The sequence below is a fragment of the Balaenoptera borealis genome, assembly GCF_965194805.1.
Source record: "Balaenoptera borealis genome assembly, chromosome: 1".
NCBI classification, from domain to species: Eukaryota; Metazoa; Chordata; class Mammalia; order Artiodactyla; family Balaenopteridae; genus Balaenoptera; species Balaenoptera borealis.
This window is the reverse complement of record NC_138860.1, coordinates 188257083-188274397: the sequence shown is the minus strand read 5'-3', so window position 1 is coordinate 188274397 and position 17315 is coordinate 188257083. Positions and strand designations below refer to the sequence as shown.

The 17315-nt window shown below is 41.9% G+C and overlaps 1 long non-coding RNA gene across 2 annotated transcripts in view; it reads left to right on the top strand.

The window, feature by feature from the left end:
• Positions 1-13239: 13239 nt before the first annotated feature.
• Positions 13240-17315, top strand: part of LOC309628228 — a 40885-nt gene continuing 36809 nt past the window's right edge. For both annotated transcript variants that reach the window (XR_014244251.1, XR_014244252.1), the window contains exon 1: positions 13240-13490. This is a non-coding gene — a long non-coding RNA (uncharacterized lncRNA). The remainder of the gene's footprint in view (positions 13491-17315) is intronic.

Sequence of the window (17315 nt, the reverse complement as noted above, 5' to 3'; positions counted from 1 at the left end):
AAAATTACAATTCCAGCTTTACCTTTGTATCTCTTGGGAGAAGAAGGAGACAAAGGCTTCTTCTCTGGCTCTAATTAGGCTGTAATTCAGCCTCCTAACCATGGAGGTCGGGACATGCAGCTTTAGCAGACATCTGTGTCCTGTCTCTGAGAACAGTGGATTTGTTACATGCTTCTCTGGTGTGTCATCCTTACTGTTTCTTGTATGGGGTTTTCAGATGCCACTCTCTGGTTCTTGGGAGATCATTGTTTTTTAGTGCTTTTAGTAGTTTTCAAAGGCTTTTATTATTTAATTTAAATATGTATTTCTTAGTTCTTCATTTTATCAGTCTTTGACAATTATTTGGACAGCTTGCTCTCCTCAGTTAGAACAGAATTGCAAATTGGATGAGACAAAGGCACATTTACTATCAACTAAGATACTCAAGCTGATTGTTTAATTTTCCTCTAGAACATAAATTTATAATTGTATTCCTTTAGATGTATTTTAGGAAACTGACTACTTAAAGGGTGAAATTTGAAAGAGGTAAAACGGAAATTTTTACAGTATTTGCATTTCTATGTCAGAGTCAGGTCTATGCTTTAAAAACAACTTTTATGTTTTAAAAAACAAGGTTATTAGGAATTGTCTGTATTCGATGTGCATTCTTGGGTCCTTAACAAATTCAAAAGAAACTTGATTATGGAAAGATGATTGAGAAACCAATTCTGTCTTTCATTCTGTGTTTATCTTGAAGTGACTCAGTAATTAAAAGTGAAAACAGAACGATTGTGATTCAGGATGTTATAAGGAGGGGAAATACAAGGAAGGAAAAAAAAGTAAATTCCCCTCTTCGGAACTTACATGGTCTTCTGGCAAGTAGTTTACTCAGCATGGTGCCTCTAAAATATATGCATATATATGTATTTAAGTAAGTTTTCTTTAGCCAATTACCTGTCACATCACTGTTTCTTTAATCCCTCACATCTAATTGGTGATCAAAGCCCTGAATTCTATCTGTTAAACGAAGCTTTGACTCTGTCCCTTCCTCTCCAATCCAACTGCCCTGCAGTTACTATTTAAAAAAAAATTTTTTTTGGTGAACATTCTTTTCTTTTTAAATTAATTAATTTATTTATTTTTGGCTGCGTTGGGTCTTCGTTGCTGCACGCGGACCTTCTCTCGTTACAGCGAGCAGGGGCTACTCTTCGTTGTGGTGCGTGGGCTTCTCATTGCGGTAGCTTCTCTTGTTGCGGAGCATGGGCTCTAGGTGCCTAGGTTCAGTAGTTGTGGCTCACGGGCTTAGTTGCTCCGCGGCATGTGGGATCTTCCCGGACCAGGGCTTGAACCCATGTCCCCTGCATTGGCAGGCGGATTCTTAACCACTGTACCACCAGGGAAGTCCTCTGCAGTTATTTATATTTCTTGCCTTTTAACTGGTCTTATTGGCCCCCAAATCTTCCATTCTCCAACCCACCTTTCACACTGCTGCCAGAGTGATGGCTCCTTAGAAAACATACCTGGTTGTGTCATTCTGCCACTTAAAATTCTTACACCTTTATTTCTCCCAGAAAGAAAAAAATAAAATAAAAAACCAAAATTAAGAGACACAAAATACAGAGACAAGATAAAAGACAGTCCTTGCTTTCTAATCATTGACTGCCCTTCCTTCCTCCTCTTCGCTGGTATTCCAGCCTCAGGGACAAGCCGATCACTCCTGAGTCTGTTCTTTTTTTTTTTTTTTTCTGAGTCTGTTCTTTTGATCACATGGTGCTGTTGGCCTAGAATGTTCTTCACCAGCCACTTCCCCTCCCTGAGGCCCAGTGAAGGTTTTGGCATCATTACCTCCTTGATAAACCTTACGTGATCATCTCTTCCCTCCCTCCTCTGCTTTGATTTAACCAAAAGCCCAATGTGTTTTCAATATTAATCTAGGTTATGTAAATTTTAATTATTTCATTTGTATCTAATTATTGTATTTTAATAGCGATGTGGCAGGTGGTTGAGACCTCCATGCTGACTGCCTGGATTCCGATTCTAGCTTTGCTATTTCCTAGCTGGGTTACTGGACAAATTACTGAAGCTCTCATACTTCAGCTTACTCATGTGTAAAAGGGGGATAATAACAGCACCCACTTCCTAGGGCTGGACTGAAGATTCAGTGAATCAATGCACGTAAAATTCTTGCACCACTCACTGCCTGTGACAAGCTAATTGTCACATTGCTCATTCCGCGAGGAAGTTGTCATGTGAATTGCATAGATCTCATTAGAGAAAGTACTTTAAAAATATTTTATTTTAAAATTATTCATTTAGTTATGTTAGTTAAATGTTAATAAATAAATAGGGCTGTATTCAGTTGTAAGAGAACAAATTGGATCATGTTAATATCAATCGCAACAAATTGCTGTTTGTTGGTAGGGTTCTTACCCAGGAAAATGAAAAACTTTTAAAATAAAGAAATTGTTTACTCATGGGCAGAAAAGTTTAATACAGTTCTTGAATTTTAGTAATTTAAGTCAGAACCTTGACTGATTGGCAGATTATCTACAATTTATTAAACTCATTGACTCGGTTTCTGAAGAATCCAGTGCACAGATTAAGTTACATTAATGTGCAGAGTAGATCCAGAAGTAAGAAGTAAAGATGTCTGGCTGGTTCCTTGGCCACTAGTAATCAGGGAATTGCAGTTTAGTTTTTCAGTTCTCCCTTGGATGATTCCAATTTTCACCATTAAAAATTGTGTTGAAATGAACATCTTTTACCCAAAAGTTTTGTGCATCTTTAATTATTTCCTTAGAATAAATGGATCAAAGCAGAATGATCAGATCAAAGGAAATGACTGAGTCTTTGTATACTAATTGCTAGCTTACGTTCCAAATAGGTTTTTACTCATTTATACTCTTACCAACAGTGTTTGAAAGTGTTCATTTCCTCTACATTTCTGCTATCAAAGAGTATTTGTTTTTTTATCTTGCCTAACTTCATAGGCAAAAAAAAAAAAAAAAAGGAAGAAGAAAAGGAAAAACAGAAACGGTATAGCTCGCTCTTGCACGGGAGAAAAAAATTGCACTCTCATTTACATTTCTTTACTAGTTTTTGATAAAAAATGTATGCTTCTGGGACTTCCCTTGTGGCGCAGTGGTTGAGAATCTGCCTGCCAATGCAGGGGACACGGGTTCGAGCCCTGGTCTGGGAAGATCCCACATGCCGCGGAGCAACTAAGCCCGTGAGCCACAACTACTGAGCCTGCGCGTCTGGAGCCTGTGCTCCGCAACAAGAGAGGCCGCGATAGTGAGAGGCCCGCGCACTGCGATGAAGAGTGGCCCCCACTCGCCACAACTGGAGAAAGCCCTCGCACAGAAACGAAGACCCAACACAGCCAAAAATAAATAAATAAAATAAAGAACTATTAAAAAAAAAAAAGTATGCTTCAAAGTCTACTATTTTTCTGTTCACAGGATTTTTAACAACCAAAACTCTTCATATCTAATACTTAAAAAAAAAACCTACATAAATTAAACAGAAGAGGAGAAAGAGATACTGCTATTACATGCATTGAGATTAAGAAAGATCACAAGACTAAACTCCAGAGCCTAAAGACTGACTTGCAAAAAGGACAACAGGGGTGGACTTCCCTGGTGGTGCAGTGGTTAAGAATCCGCCCGCCAATGCAGGGGACACGGGTTCGAGCCCTGGTCTGGGAAGATCCCACATGCCGCGGAGCAACTAAGCCCGTGCACCACAACTGCTGAGCCTGAGCCCTAGAGCTCGTGAGCCACAACTACTGAGCCCACGTGCCCCAACTACTGAAGCCCACATGCCTAGAGCCTGTGCTCTGCAACAAGAGAAGCCACCGCAATGAGAAGCCCATGCTCTGCAACTAGAGAAAGCCCGCGCACAGCAACGAAGACCCAATGCAGCCAAAAATAAATTATAAACAAACAAACAAAAAGGAGAACAGGGGTACTTCCCTGGTGGTCCAGTGGTTAAGACTCTGTGCTCCCAATGCAGGGTCCAGGGTTTGATCCTTGCTCAGAGAACTATATCCTGCATGCCGCAACTAGAAGTTCACATACCACAACCAAGGAGCTGACGAGCTGCAACTAAGGCGCCCGCCTCCCCCGCACCTAAGACCCAGTGCAACCAAAAAATAAAAAAAGACAACAGGAATCTCAACAACTGGAATCAAAGAAACTCAGTTTGGAACTTTGTATTTTCAGTTACTGGATGGGAATGTGTAAAGTTTAGTAATAGAGAGATTTTGGTGATTTAAGAGACATCTGATCTATATTATTTGTGGACCAGCTCAAAATTTCTTGGTGATATAGTTTGAAAAATGATCAGAGCTATTAATTAATTTTTTTATCCAAAAAGGTATATGAATTAGAAAGATGAATATATAACTTTGTAGTGATTGGTGGTACTATTTACTATCTCCTGCAGTGTTCTCATTCAGTACTGTTTAGAATAATGATGTGTGTATGAAGAATGTTATGCATACTTATCTCTAAAAAGTAGTTAGATGTGAGGATTTTCAGAGATATACATGTATTTTAAATTCAAATAATCTTCATGGTATTTGAAGGTAGAATTCCGGGGCCCCGCAGGAGGAAAGGAAGGGGTTAAACAGGGTAGGAAGTTGCTGGGACAGGCCTCTGGGCTGACTTCTCATTAGGAAATCTGGTATTTCAGGTTGGACTGGGCTTTGGGCATGGTTACTCCTTTGTTCAAGAGAAAAAGTGCTTGGATCTGCCTGCATTGTCAGACCGGACCTGTAGAAAATGAATTCTCGCGCTTTCTAGAATTAGAAAGTGAGGCCGGGGGCCCCAAAGTCCCTTGAACAGATTTTACCCCGTAAATCCAAGCCCATATTCCCCGATTTCCTAGGACTGTGCATAATAACTGACCCCGCAAGGCCTCGCCCCACAGCATACCCATGTATACTGGGAGTAAATTTGGAAACATCAGTGATCTAGTTCACAAACCTTAGTCTTTCTAAGAGTGCTGGATTCCTTTCACATTTATCGTGAGATTACCCCTTAAGTAAAAGTGACCTTGAAATTGCCATTTTTATTTCAGATGAATTTGTTTTCCTACTTTTCATAGTTTGCGATTCGTGTATTTCTATTTCTCTGATGACCAGCATCTGTGTGTGGATTCCTTCTTGCCACATTTTTTGTTTTTCAGTTGCTTCATTTAACCTGTGACTAATGAGTTAAATAAAAGCAACATGTACTCCCAGAATTGAGGAGTACAGCTCGTTCCAGGCCTGATAAAGAGGAGGAAACTGCACTGTTCATTCCTGCCATTCTTTCTCCCTCCCTTCCCTTCGAAATTATCATCAAAAGTCATGTTGGAAAGTTTTTAATTAATGGTAGTGAGCCCAGGGTATGTTTATTTTGAATTAAATTGATTGGTTCCTTTAGGAATTTACCTACCAAGCACTAACTTATCTTCCGGTCATATGTGAATTATTCTGTAAATGTTCTCTCCAGCCAGCTCACAGGCTTAAGGGCCCCAGGCGGTACACAGTGCCTGAAGGGAAGAAAATAGGCGGGAAGAAACTGTCAGGAAGGAGAGAATGTAAACTTCCTGAGACATTTGGGATTGAATGGAAACAGCGGTAGACCAGAAGTCTAGAAACCCGGGTTCTAGGCTGCGCTCCCTGCTCGGATGTGTGAAATTGCACAATGTCACCCAGCCTCTCAAGTCCCCATTTTCCTCACTTATAAAATAGAAATTGTAACACCCGTGTGGCCTGTTTCCCTAGGATGGTAGTGGGGATGCAATGAGATACTGTATGCAAAAATCACTTTGTAAAAATCACTTTCTAGGGACTTCCCTGGTGGCGCAGTGGTTAAGAATCCACCTGCCAATGCAGGGGACATAGGTTCAAGTCCTGGTCTGGGAAGATCCCACATGCTTCGAAGCAACTAAGCCTGTGCACACAACCAGTGAAGCCCACACGCCTAGAGCCTGTGCTCCTCAACAAGAGAAGCCAGTGCTCGCCGCAACTAGAGAAAGCCCGTGCACAGCAACGAAGACCCAACACAGCCAAAAATTAAAAAAAAAAAAAAACATAAAAAATAATTTAAAGAAATAAAGCTCTTTCTAGAAGTAACATGTAATTGTTATTTTGGAAAGAAAATATGAGACAGGCAGGAAAGTGCATCCTCTTTGGGAATTCATTCTGGAGCGAGGTTTTAGGGGCATTGGGAAGGGCCCCACTTGGGTAACTTAGATGAAATTCCTCAAGAAAGTTTCCCCTGACCCTACCCCTTCCCGCACCCAGGTCTGTGCTCTCCAGACATGCCCCTACCATCCTGTACTCTTAGCATTTTGCAGACAGTGTTATCACTGTTTACAAGGCTGTAAGTCCCTTGAGGTCAGGACCTGGTCTTACCCATCAATGTGTCCACAGAGCCTGGCATTGTACACATAGGGGACACTTAATAAACAAGTGAAACTATTTCTCATGAGTAAAATCCTGAAGGAGGGATTAAATCAGACAGGGTCATACATCAAAGGACTCTGATACACACTTAGCACTGTAGAGAAAAGTCAGTGGATTGAAACCAGACTTGGTGTCCAAAAGACTAGGTTTAAGTCCTAGCTCTATCACTTTTTTGCTGTATTACCTTGGGGAAGTGACTTAACCTTTCTGAGCTTCAATTTCCTCAATTGTAAAATGGAGTAAAATACTTTTCTGGGCTTTATCTTCTTTAACACCATTAAGAACACCATTTTTGTTCTTTGTTAATGGCACATTTAATTTGGCAAATGCTCTAAAATATTTTGTTTTGATTATTCCTGCAATATAAATAACAAAACAATATTAACATACTTTGCAATATGTTTCTAAAATAAACATAAAATTGTAATAATAGAATCATTTTTATCTTAGTTCATCTACAACTCTATCCTCTCTCATTGTTCAGGTTGTTGGGTGATTTGAATCATGAGGGTTTGAGGGAGATGGAGTACCTGAGTAAAGATGATAGTTTTATATAAACTCATACTACGTTCCTGGTACGTCCTTCCTATGACCACTAGCCTAGGGCAAACCCCTATCAGCTCTGGCCACCTAAATTATCTCGCTGCATCCATTCGTGCCTGTCTTCAAGTCATTTCTCCTAATAGAGAGCAAATGTTAAAAACTTGCAAATCTGATCATATCACTTAAAGCCTGACTTCTCACTGCCTGGGAATAAAGCCCAGGATCCTCCTGGAGCTGGTTCTCCCTATTATGTCTCTCTGTCTCTGTCTCTGCCATTGTCCTCTCTCATTATCCTCCAATGAGCTGGATCTAATTTTCTCAGCCTCAGACTTTGTCCTGCTCTTTCCTCTGCCTGGAATATTCTCTTCTCTCTTTGCATCTGGCCAACTGTACTGTCAACCAGGTCCCAGTGTTAATGTCACTTCTTCATGGTAGGCCTTTCCTGAGCCCCTAGACTAGACTGAGGGTCCTTGTGACCTGTTTCCTGAGCATCTCTGTTCCTGACGCTTGCGATGTTCTAATGTCTCCTTCGCTAGACCAGACTGTCAGCTCCACAAAGGCAAGGGTGGCCTCTCCAGTTCACCTCCTCACCCCTAGATCCTGCAGAGCACGGGGTGTGCCTCATGCAAGAGGTTCCAGGTGTGTGTTCCCTGAACTAGAAGTGATACAGCCACCTAGCCCAAGACAGAACATTGAGTCTATCACGGCAGTCATTCATTCAGTTACTAATCCCCTTACTCTGTGTCAGGCACCGTTCTGGGGGCTGCGGACACAGCAATGAACACACAGCCACACGTTCTTGCTTTCGTGGGGTTTATATCCTAGTAGGGAGGGCCTGATAATAAATGAAGCCAGGTATGGAGCATGTTAGCTGATGGCAAGTGTTGGAGAATAAGAAGGCAGGAGAGAAAAGGAACACCCCTAAACTGCTGGTGGGAATGTAAATTGGTGCAGCTACTATGGAGAACAGTATGGAGGTTCCATAAAAATCTAAAACTATAGTTGCCATATGATCCAGCAGTCCCACTCCTGGGCATGTATCTGGAGAAAACTCTAATTTGAAAAGATAAGTGCACCCCAAAGTTCATAGCAGCACTATTAACAATAGCCAAGGTATGGAAGCAACGTAAGTGTCCATCAACAGAAGAATGGATAAAGAAGATGTGGTATTAATATACATATACACAAAGGAATATTACTCAGCCACAAAAAAGAATGAAATACTGCCATTTGCAGCAACATGGATGGACCTAAAGATTGTCATACTAAATGAAGTATGTTAGACAGAGAATGACAAATATCATATAATATCATGTATATGCGGAATCTAAAAAAATGATGCAAATGACTTATTTACAAAACAGAAACAAACTCACAGACATAGAAAACAAACTTATGGTGACCAAAGGGGAAGGTGGGGGGAGGGATAAATTAGGAGTTTGGGATTGACAGATACACACTATTATATATAAAATAGATAAACAACAAGGACCTGCTGTATAGCACAGGGAACTATACTCAATATCTATCTTGTAATAACCTATAATGGAAAAGAATCTAAAAAAGAATATATATATATATATATCATTTTGCTGGACACCTGAAACTAACACAATACTGTAAATCAACTATATTTCAATAAGAGTTTTTAAAAAATATTTATTTGGCTGCACCTGGTCTTAGTTGAAGCACGCAGGATCTTTATTGCGGCATGTGGGATCTAGTTCCCTGACCAGGGATCTAACCCGGTCCCCCTGCATTGGGAACGCAGAGTCTTAACTATTGGACCACCAGGGAAGTCCCTCAATAAAACTTTTTTAAAAATTAAAAAAAGTAAGCAAGAGAGGAGGATGGGGAACGCCAGGTGAGGTGGTAGGAGGTATGTTTCCATTTTTAATAGGTTAGTAGGGAGGGCTTCATGGAGGTGGCATTTGAGCCTGCAGGAGGTGAGGGAGTGAGCTAGAAGGATGTTTGGGGAAGAACAGTCCAGACAGAGGGAACAGCAGTGCAGAGCTGGCGTTGGCGTTTTCAAGGACCAGCAAGAAGGCGGGTGGGCTGGAGCAGACTGAGCTGGGGAGAGAGCAGGAGGAATTGAGGACTTTAATTTTATTCTGCGTGAGAAGGGGGCCATTGGAGAGTCTGAGCAGAGGAGGGTTGTAAGTCCAGCTTACATGTTAAAAGTATTCCCCTGAACTATATCTGGAGAATTGACTCAAGGGAGCAAGACAGAGAGCAGGAAGGCTCGTTGAGAGGTTTTGCGATAATCCAGGCAGAAGATGGAGGTGATTTGACCCAGAGTGTTAGTGGTGGGCATGCTGAGAAGGGTTTAGATTCTAGATCTATTTTGAAGGAAGGGCCAAGAGGATTTGCTGGTGGATCAGGTGTGAGATGTCAGGGAAAGCGATGATTCCCAGGGGTTTAGCCTGGGTGGCCAGAGGATGGAGTTGCCAATAAGGAAATGGGGAGACTGTGGGAGAGCAATTTTGGGGAGACAGGCGAGGACCTCAGCTTCCACAAACGTGAGATGCCTATTGGTTATCCAGCATGTTTTTGAATTCTAAAGTAATACGTCGAAGAGGGCAATTTTCTTTCATCTGTATGTGCAGTAAAGAAACACCATACAGGGGCTTCCCTGGTGGCACAGTAGTTAAGAATCCGCCTGCCAATGCAGGGGACACGGGTTCAAGCCCTGGCCCACAAAGATCCCGCATACCGCCGAGCAACTAAGCTTGTGCGCCACAACTACTGAAGGACGTGGGCTCTAGGGCCCACGTGCCGCAACTACTGAGCCTGCGGTCTAGAGCCCAAGAGCCACAACTACTGAGCCCATGTGCCACAACTACTGAAGCCGTGCACCTAGTGCTCCACAACAAGAGAAGCCACTGCAATGAGAAGCCCACACACCGCAACAAAGAGTAGGCCCCGCTTGCAGCAATTAGAGAAAGCCCACGTGTAGCAAAGAAGACCCAATGCAACCAAAAATAAATAAATCAAATAAATAAATTAAAAAAAAAAAAAGAAACACCATACATTGCCCCAAAGGAACGGAATTAAAATTGCCCTTTTGTATAGACTTCTACACTTGGCCATTTCCTGCTGGAGCACGACACAATTCCATTTCTCTTAGGCAACAACACAGTTTCTGTTTTAGAACCAACAGAACCATTGTCCATGCCTGATGTTTGCTTTATTATATAAAAAGCTTTTTGAAAAAAAATTGTAAAGTGTTCTCTGCTTCTGGCCATACCTAAGTACGATTAAATAGAATGATCTCATAACTGAGGTCTTGGGTCATCATTTAGAGCAGTCGTTTTCCATCATTCGGCATCCTAAGGGCCTACTATGTGCTGGTGGCTTTTCTATCCTGTTACAGGCATAGGCGTGTGAGGTCTCTGGAGAGAGTTAGAGCTTTTTTGCCTCCAAACTGGCTTGTTCTACAGTAGTTTTCTTTCCTTCCCCAGAGAATCACCACTTCTTTTCCCTTCTCTTCTTCTCAGCAGAGTTCCAATCAACTGAAGCTGCCATGAAAATAAGTGAGATATTACTAATTTTGCATTTTCTCTTCGGCAGCTTTACGCCTTCATTTTAGCAGAGCTGTGGGCCAGGAAAGCTACAGGGCTAGGATGATGCTGAAAGACTATAAGTCGATCAGATCTGTCTGGGTAAAAAAATAACTTATGTCTAGGCATAATTAGTTTGTATACTTTTCCTCAATGAGATTATACATTTTGCAGATTCTCTATAAGAATAGCATCCTTGGGCTTCCCTGGTGGTGGCACAGTGGTTAAGAATCCGCCTGCCAATGCAGGGGACACGGGTTCGAGCCCTGGTCTGGGAAGATCCCACGTGCCGCAGAGCAACTAAGCCGGTGTGCCACATCTACTGAAGCCCGTGCGCCTAGAGCCCATGCTCCACAACAAAAGAAGCCACCACAGTGAGAAGCCCGTGCACCACAACAAAGAGTAGACACCACTTGCATCAACTAGAGAAAGCCCGCGCACAGCAGCGAAGACCCAATGCAGCCAAAAAAAAAAAAAGAATAAATAAAATAAATAAATTTTAAAAAAGATAGCATCCTTTCCATAGGAACACCCCAATACATATTGTTCATAACTAACATCTCACAGGAAGAACCAGGTCAGGAAAAATGTTACTGAAACTGCAGGACTGAGCATGGCACAAAAATGAATGTTAATAAAGGGAAATGTGTTGCTAGACCATTGTATCCAGAAAAATGGATTTATCACTGGGCTAAATTTTTTTAAAAATTGCCTGGTCAAAAAAATACTTTTAATTCTAAGCACTGAATAATAAACCACAGTGCCTAAAACATGTGAGTTCTTCCGACAGCTGTTTTACTCCAATTGTTCAGGGATTTTGCTGGAATCCAAGTGGTTTTCCAAGAGAATTGATCGTTTCCTGACCATCAATCACCCTCACAAGGCTGTTCACCCTCTCTTGAAATCAAGAGAAGGATGAGTGTTAATTTGCATTCTCTTAGGCTCCTAGAATTCTCTCTCTGTCCAGTAGTGTTTGATGAGGTCCAAATATTCATTTTGGTCACACAGATCACAAGGATCATATGAAATTAGAAAATTGTCTTGGTAGGAAGAGGTAAAATCATGCCACCCTACAAGCTAACACTGACATACATCTGGGATCTCAAAATTGCTGAATAGGCAGTGTTTGAAAGGAGAAAAGAAAAACGCTAAAATGAAAAAATTTTTAGCTGCTTGTCCAATGACATATTTTTGCCATGCTTCGTGTTACAAAGCAGAGTTGAAGCTTGGTATCATTTTAAGGGGCGGGGGGGAGTGTAAAGCTATAAGTGAGGCAAAAGAAATGAATTTGAAGGACAGGAAAGCACACATCCTCTTGGACCCCTGTCTCTAGGATGGAAAATGACTTTGCAGTAGCGCTTTCTGTGCAGTCAGAAGGGAACTTGTTTCCCAGCTGTTCTGCTGTATTTTCCTTATTAGTCTTTGCTCCCACGGTCTAAAAGCAAATACCGGATCTTAGCGCCTACAGTCCTGGTGGCGAACTGCACTTTCCGAGTGACTCATAGGCCAGAGCAAACCACCTACTGGACATGTACCACGTCGGCTGCCCAGAGCAGCTTCTGCTTCAACTTGACCTGGCTTGCTTTGCTTTGGACCGTTGCTATCACCTTCACGGGATAATAACGGTGGGGTTTAAACACGGATACTTTGATTCATTTTTCCTCAAATGTAGCTCTCAGTCACTACTAAGAGATCTTGGAAGACATATTTTATCTTGACTTTCAACTGAGGATGCTTTGAGGCCAACTTAATTGACAATGACATTGTTGAAAATTCTGATGCATGTCCTTTGGTGTGTAAATGATGCATTCCTTGAAAAATAAAGGTTGTGGTTCATTTCAGGCTTGGTTATTATTTGCTACTGCTTCATGATAAGTATGAGATGAGCTCCCTTTATTAGCACTTGTCCTTTGAATGGGGTGATCTCTTATCTCTTCTGTCTCCCCCTCACCTCTCCTCCGATCAAAGGCCAGTCCCTGAGATTTCTTTAGAGACAGGAAAAATGTAGTTCCTACCCTCAGAAAGCTTTCTGAACCAGTTGTGGATATTTAACACATAAGAATCATAGAACCACAAAGGAGTACAAATAAGATGCAATTTCAGAGAAAGGAGAAATTATTTTTGCCTCCACTTGGACCCTAATGCCTGTGCCTTTCGGCCTAGCATTTCACTTGGCTTTAGTATTGTTTCCGAAAAATTGTTCTACTGGATGATAGACACCTTGAGTTGGAGGCTATCTTATGTTCATCTTTCTATCTCCTCTCTATTCTAGTACATTCAGCAGCTCCCCCTCCCCCCCCACCTCCTCACCAATCCTTCCACGGGACACAGCTCTGTACACATAACAGGACTTGGTAAGCATTTACTGATGTAATTGAATCAGGGAAGGCTTTTTTGAGAAGGTGGAGCTTAGGTTCTGCTTTAGACAGAGAGGGGTCATTGGATGGTGATGGGCTGCCCATACATGAATCATTTGTCCTGGGCCTTGAGAAGAATTTGGAAAGTCAGAACAGAGGGGAGACGCATGCTTGGTGGAATGAGCACAGCAGAACTGAGGGTTAATTTGAAAAAATAAGGGGTCAGGGAGGAGGCCGGCCAAGATGTTTTGGAGCATAATTGTGGTATTAGGGCAGCTCATAAAATAAGAGAGCTTCCAGAGGTGCTGTGGTCGGGATGCGGGCCACATTCATGGTATTTCTTTTTTTCCCTATTTCACACCCAGGACACTGTCTTCTTCTTCAATTGTTCCTTAGCACATTTATTATATTCTTGGCGGTGTCGAGGGGTGGGTGAGGTCTGTTAATATGATTTCATCATTCCTTTCTTTGCATGTGTATGTTTAATTTATTCATCAGTCTGTTTTGGAATTGGTTTGTTTTCAGGAAAGAGGTTGAATGCATTTTGAAAAACTATTTGAAAATTGGATTGACACCTGAAACTAACACAACATGGTAAGTCAACTATACTTCAATTAAAAACAAACAAACAAACAACAACCACAAGAAAATTGGATTGAGAACATTAATGTTTCTTTTTTTTTTTTTCCTTCTTTTCTTTTTTTTTTTTTCTGGGAAGACTCCTGGCTGGTTTTGTAGAAACACCATGGATGAAAAAAAGATATTCTTTAAAATCAGAAAGATATCTAGCTTGGCAACTGCTTGAGATGGGGAAAGCAGGAAAAAGTAGCAGGTTTGAGGAAATGAGTTTCCTTGTTGACGGTGCTTTTAGGACACTTAGGAAGCGATAGGAAGAGCCATCTGAAGTCAGGGCTTGATTTCAAGAGAATTCGGAGCTGGAAAGAGATTCAGCAGACAACGGTAGTGGTTAGAAGTTGGAGATGGTGTCAGGAGAGCATGTGGAATGGGGTCCTTAACTGGAATCCACGGTGATTTGGTGATTAGGATTCAAGGCTCTATAACCAGCAGAAATTATAAGCAATGGTTTCTATGAGTTTCCACTTGGCGTGCTGGGGGAGACTGTGAGTAACTTTGATCAGACTCTGGGAGGTATCCAAAGGTTAACGAATCATTGGTGTAGAATGGGAATAGATAAGAGCGAAAAGGTCAGACTCTGCGGGGAAATCAGCATTTAAGGAGGAAGCAGAGAGGAGACAGGGAAAGAGGCCAAAGAGATAAGGAGGGCAGAAATCTATCTCGGAAGTCAGGAGGATGTGGAGAGCCTGGTATCTTGAGGGCAGGGAGGAGGGACCATGAGGAAGTCATCGGTGTGACTGGAAGGGGTGTTGTGATGAGTAGAGAACGGGAGTCAGGAGCAGGGACTGTAAGTCCAGACTTCTCTTTCTGGAGGGTTGACATTTGACAAAAGTGAATATTTACTGAGTTCCTGAGAAGGGCCGGGACCTGTATCATTCAGTGTAGACACGAATGTGAGCAAGGTAACATAAGCTTTGTGCTTGTGGATCTTAGGGTCTCGTGGGAGAGAGACGCTGATCAAATAGTGACCCAAAGTAAGTGAATCGTCACAAACTGAGTCAGGCTTCGGCGGGAGGAAACACGGTGCCCCGCACGGAACATGACCTCATCTGGGGTCAAAGAAGGGTCCTGCGGAGGTCTGAGCTGAGACCTGAAGGACGAACAGGAGTAAAATAGTTGGGGGTAGGGGCAGGGAGAGGAATATTCCGGGCAACGTGGAAAGAGGGTGGAAAGAGCCAAGGGGCGTGACGGGAGTCCCTGCTGGGTCTTTTAAATGATAGGGAGGCTCTGAGTCTGAGGACAATCCGGAGACTGCTGATGTGTGGAGGGTGGAACACAATCAGTTTTTCGTTTTGCAATCAAGAGTCCAGGTGAGAACTAATGATAGCTTGGACCAGCATCCTGGCAATGAAGGCAAAGAGAAGCAGATGGATTCAAGAACTAGGTTGGAGCTGAAATTAGTGCCAGAAGGTAGGAGGGAGAACACAGTGATTTAGGAACATCCTGCACAAAGTAAAGTTTTTTTTTCTTCAGGGGCTGAGTGCTGGAGCTTAATTGTAGGCGAGGGAAAGACCAGAGGAGGGAGAACTTGAAGAAATCAAAACCAGCAGGGGATATATGGCAACTAGAATCAGAAACACAGAGCCCTGTAAGGCGAGGATAATGTATAGGTACGTTTATAGTTAGAAAGGAGCCAAGTTGAGGCTTGAAGGCTTGATCCACAAAGAGGGGTTCTGATGTGTTAGGGGTGAGGCTGTAGCCATGGAAACAGTAGGGCAGCGTCAGCTCTGGAGGAGGAGCGGTGTAAGCTCCAAGATGGCTCCTGGAAGGGACATGGTTGCCATCCGTGCACGTGCACGAACATTGCCTCCTTGTCCCTCGCATGAAAGTCCATGATTGTTATTTGTTTGTTTTAATTGTATTTATTGATTGATTTGGCTGCGCGGGTTCTTAGCTGCTTGCGGGATCTTTTTAGTTGCGGCATGCGGGATCTGACCAGGGATCGAACCCGGGTCCCCGGCATTGGGAGCGTGGAGTCTTAGCCACTGGACCACCAGGGAAGTCACCGCAAAGTCCACGCTTAAGTTTTACAATTGGAAACAGAGTCAGGGAGTTTTAACAGTCCAAATGTCAAGTTGGTATATTGAGCTCTATTAAGCAATCTTCTTTCTCCTGAATCCACGAGGTGGTTTGCTCTACCACTGGGAGCAGGGCTGGTTGGGGGGTTAGAGCAGAGTGAGGAAGGGAGTGATGTACTCAGAGACTTGCTTTACCACTTGGGAGAATTGGGTCATTTTCTTAGAGATGAGGTACCTACACAGCCTGTATTACAGATGGAATGTTAATTTCCTTTTAATTTTCACAGTGTGGTCCAGCTTTAGGAACACCACTGACTCCAATCTATCTTTAAAAACAGACTCATTTTTTAAAGTTTAATAAGAAAGACACAATGAGAAATTGTGTGTCAGATCTATCAAGCCAAATGTGCTTTTAAAAAAATTTTTAAATTTTATATTGGAGTATAGTTGATTTACAATGTTGTGTTAGTTTCAGGTGTACAGCAGAGTGATTTAGTTATAAATATATCTGTTCTTTATCAGATTCCTTTCCCATATAGGTTATTATAGAGTATTGAGTAGAGTTCCCTGTGCTATACAGTAGGTCTTTGTTGGTTATCTGTTTTATATATAGTAGTGTCAATATGTCAATCCCAATAAATGTGCTTATTTAATGTCCTAATTCAGAAAAAGAATTAGAGTTCATTGGCCTTTGAAAAAAATGATCTGAAGGGATTAATGTTCATCTCCCCTCCTTTTTTTTTAAAAAAAAGTATACCTATGGAATACCCATTAGCATGGAGTATGTTTTGATTGCTTTTTTAACACATCAGATTCTTATCGCAGAATCTCTGAGTGAATCTGCATATCTGTGATGTCTCCTATGCTTTTCCAGGTTTGAGTAAAGCTTTGTCACAAAATGACTTTTCTCTATAAATGCATGTTTTTTGAAGATCAGAGGGAGACGTGTGGTCTGAGCACACCATGTTGATTTAGAAATGAATAGCACAGTACTGGATGGAGGAGTGGCCCTACTTGGCAATTTTGAAATAAATGCAGCTGGAATCATTTTCGATTCAACCCTTGGCAAACCTTCAGTGTGTACGAGAAAAAAAAAAAGCAAGCAAGCAAGCTATGGAAGAGGTTCAAAGGCTATGCTCAGTGGTCATCACCCTATCTCCTAGAATTGCCAGTAAACGACAGGTCAGCTCTGTGTCCTGCTGAGGTCCAGTTAGCACTCGGAGAAGAAATTATTATTATTAAATGAGTTAATACAAATAACTCCTGAGCATAGGGCCTGGTACATTGTATTTAATGAACATTTGGTATTATTGTATTTAAAAATTATTAGTTAGAATTATTCACTTCCTCGGATTCAATTGGAAACACTGAACATTCCTTTCACATGTGAATTCATGTGTAAGAAAGATTCCTATGTGTGCTGGAAAAGGAGGAGGAGGGTTTAGGGAAATTGTCACCAACACTGGACCCGAAAGGGTTATCATCATGGACCACATTTCCTTCCCTACACATGTGGTCTGCTGGTTCTAGACCGAGACATCCAAGTTTTATACTATGCACGTTCAAAGACAACCATTCATCATTGGGAAAGTGTCTTTTACTTCCATCCAGCTTTGAAACATATTTGCGTATTACAAAGTTTTCAAGCAGTCACAATTAACTTGTAGAACCAGATACGTTTAGCAGCCGATGAAGTCTCCACCTTCTGGGTCTGATTCCTTTCTGAGTTCCCAGGAAGACGAGATTTTGGAATTATCCTCGTAGG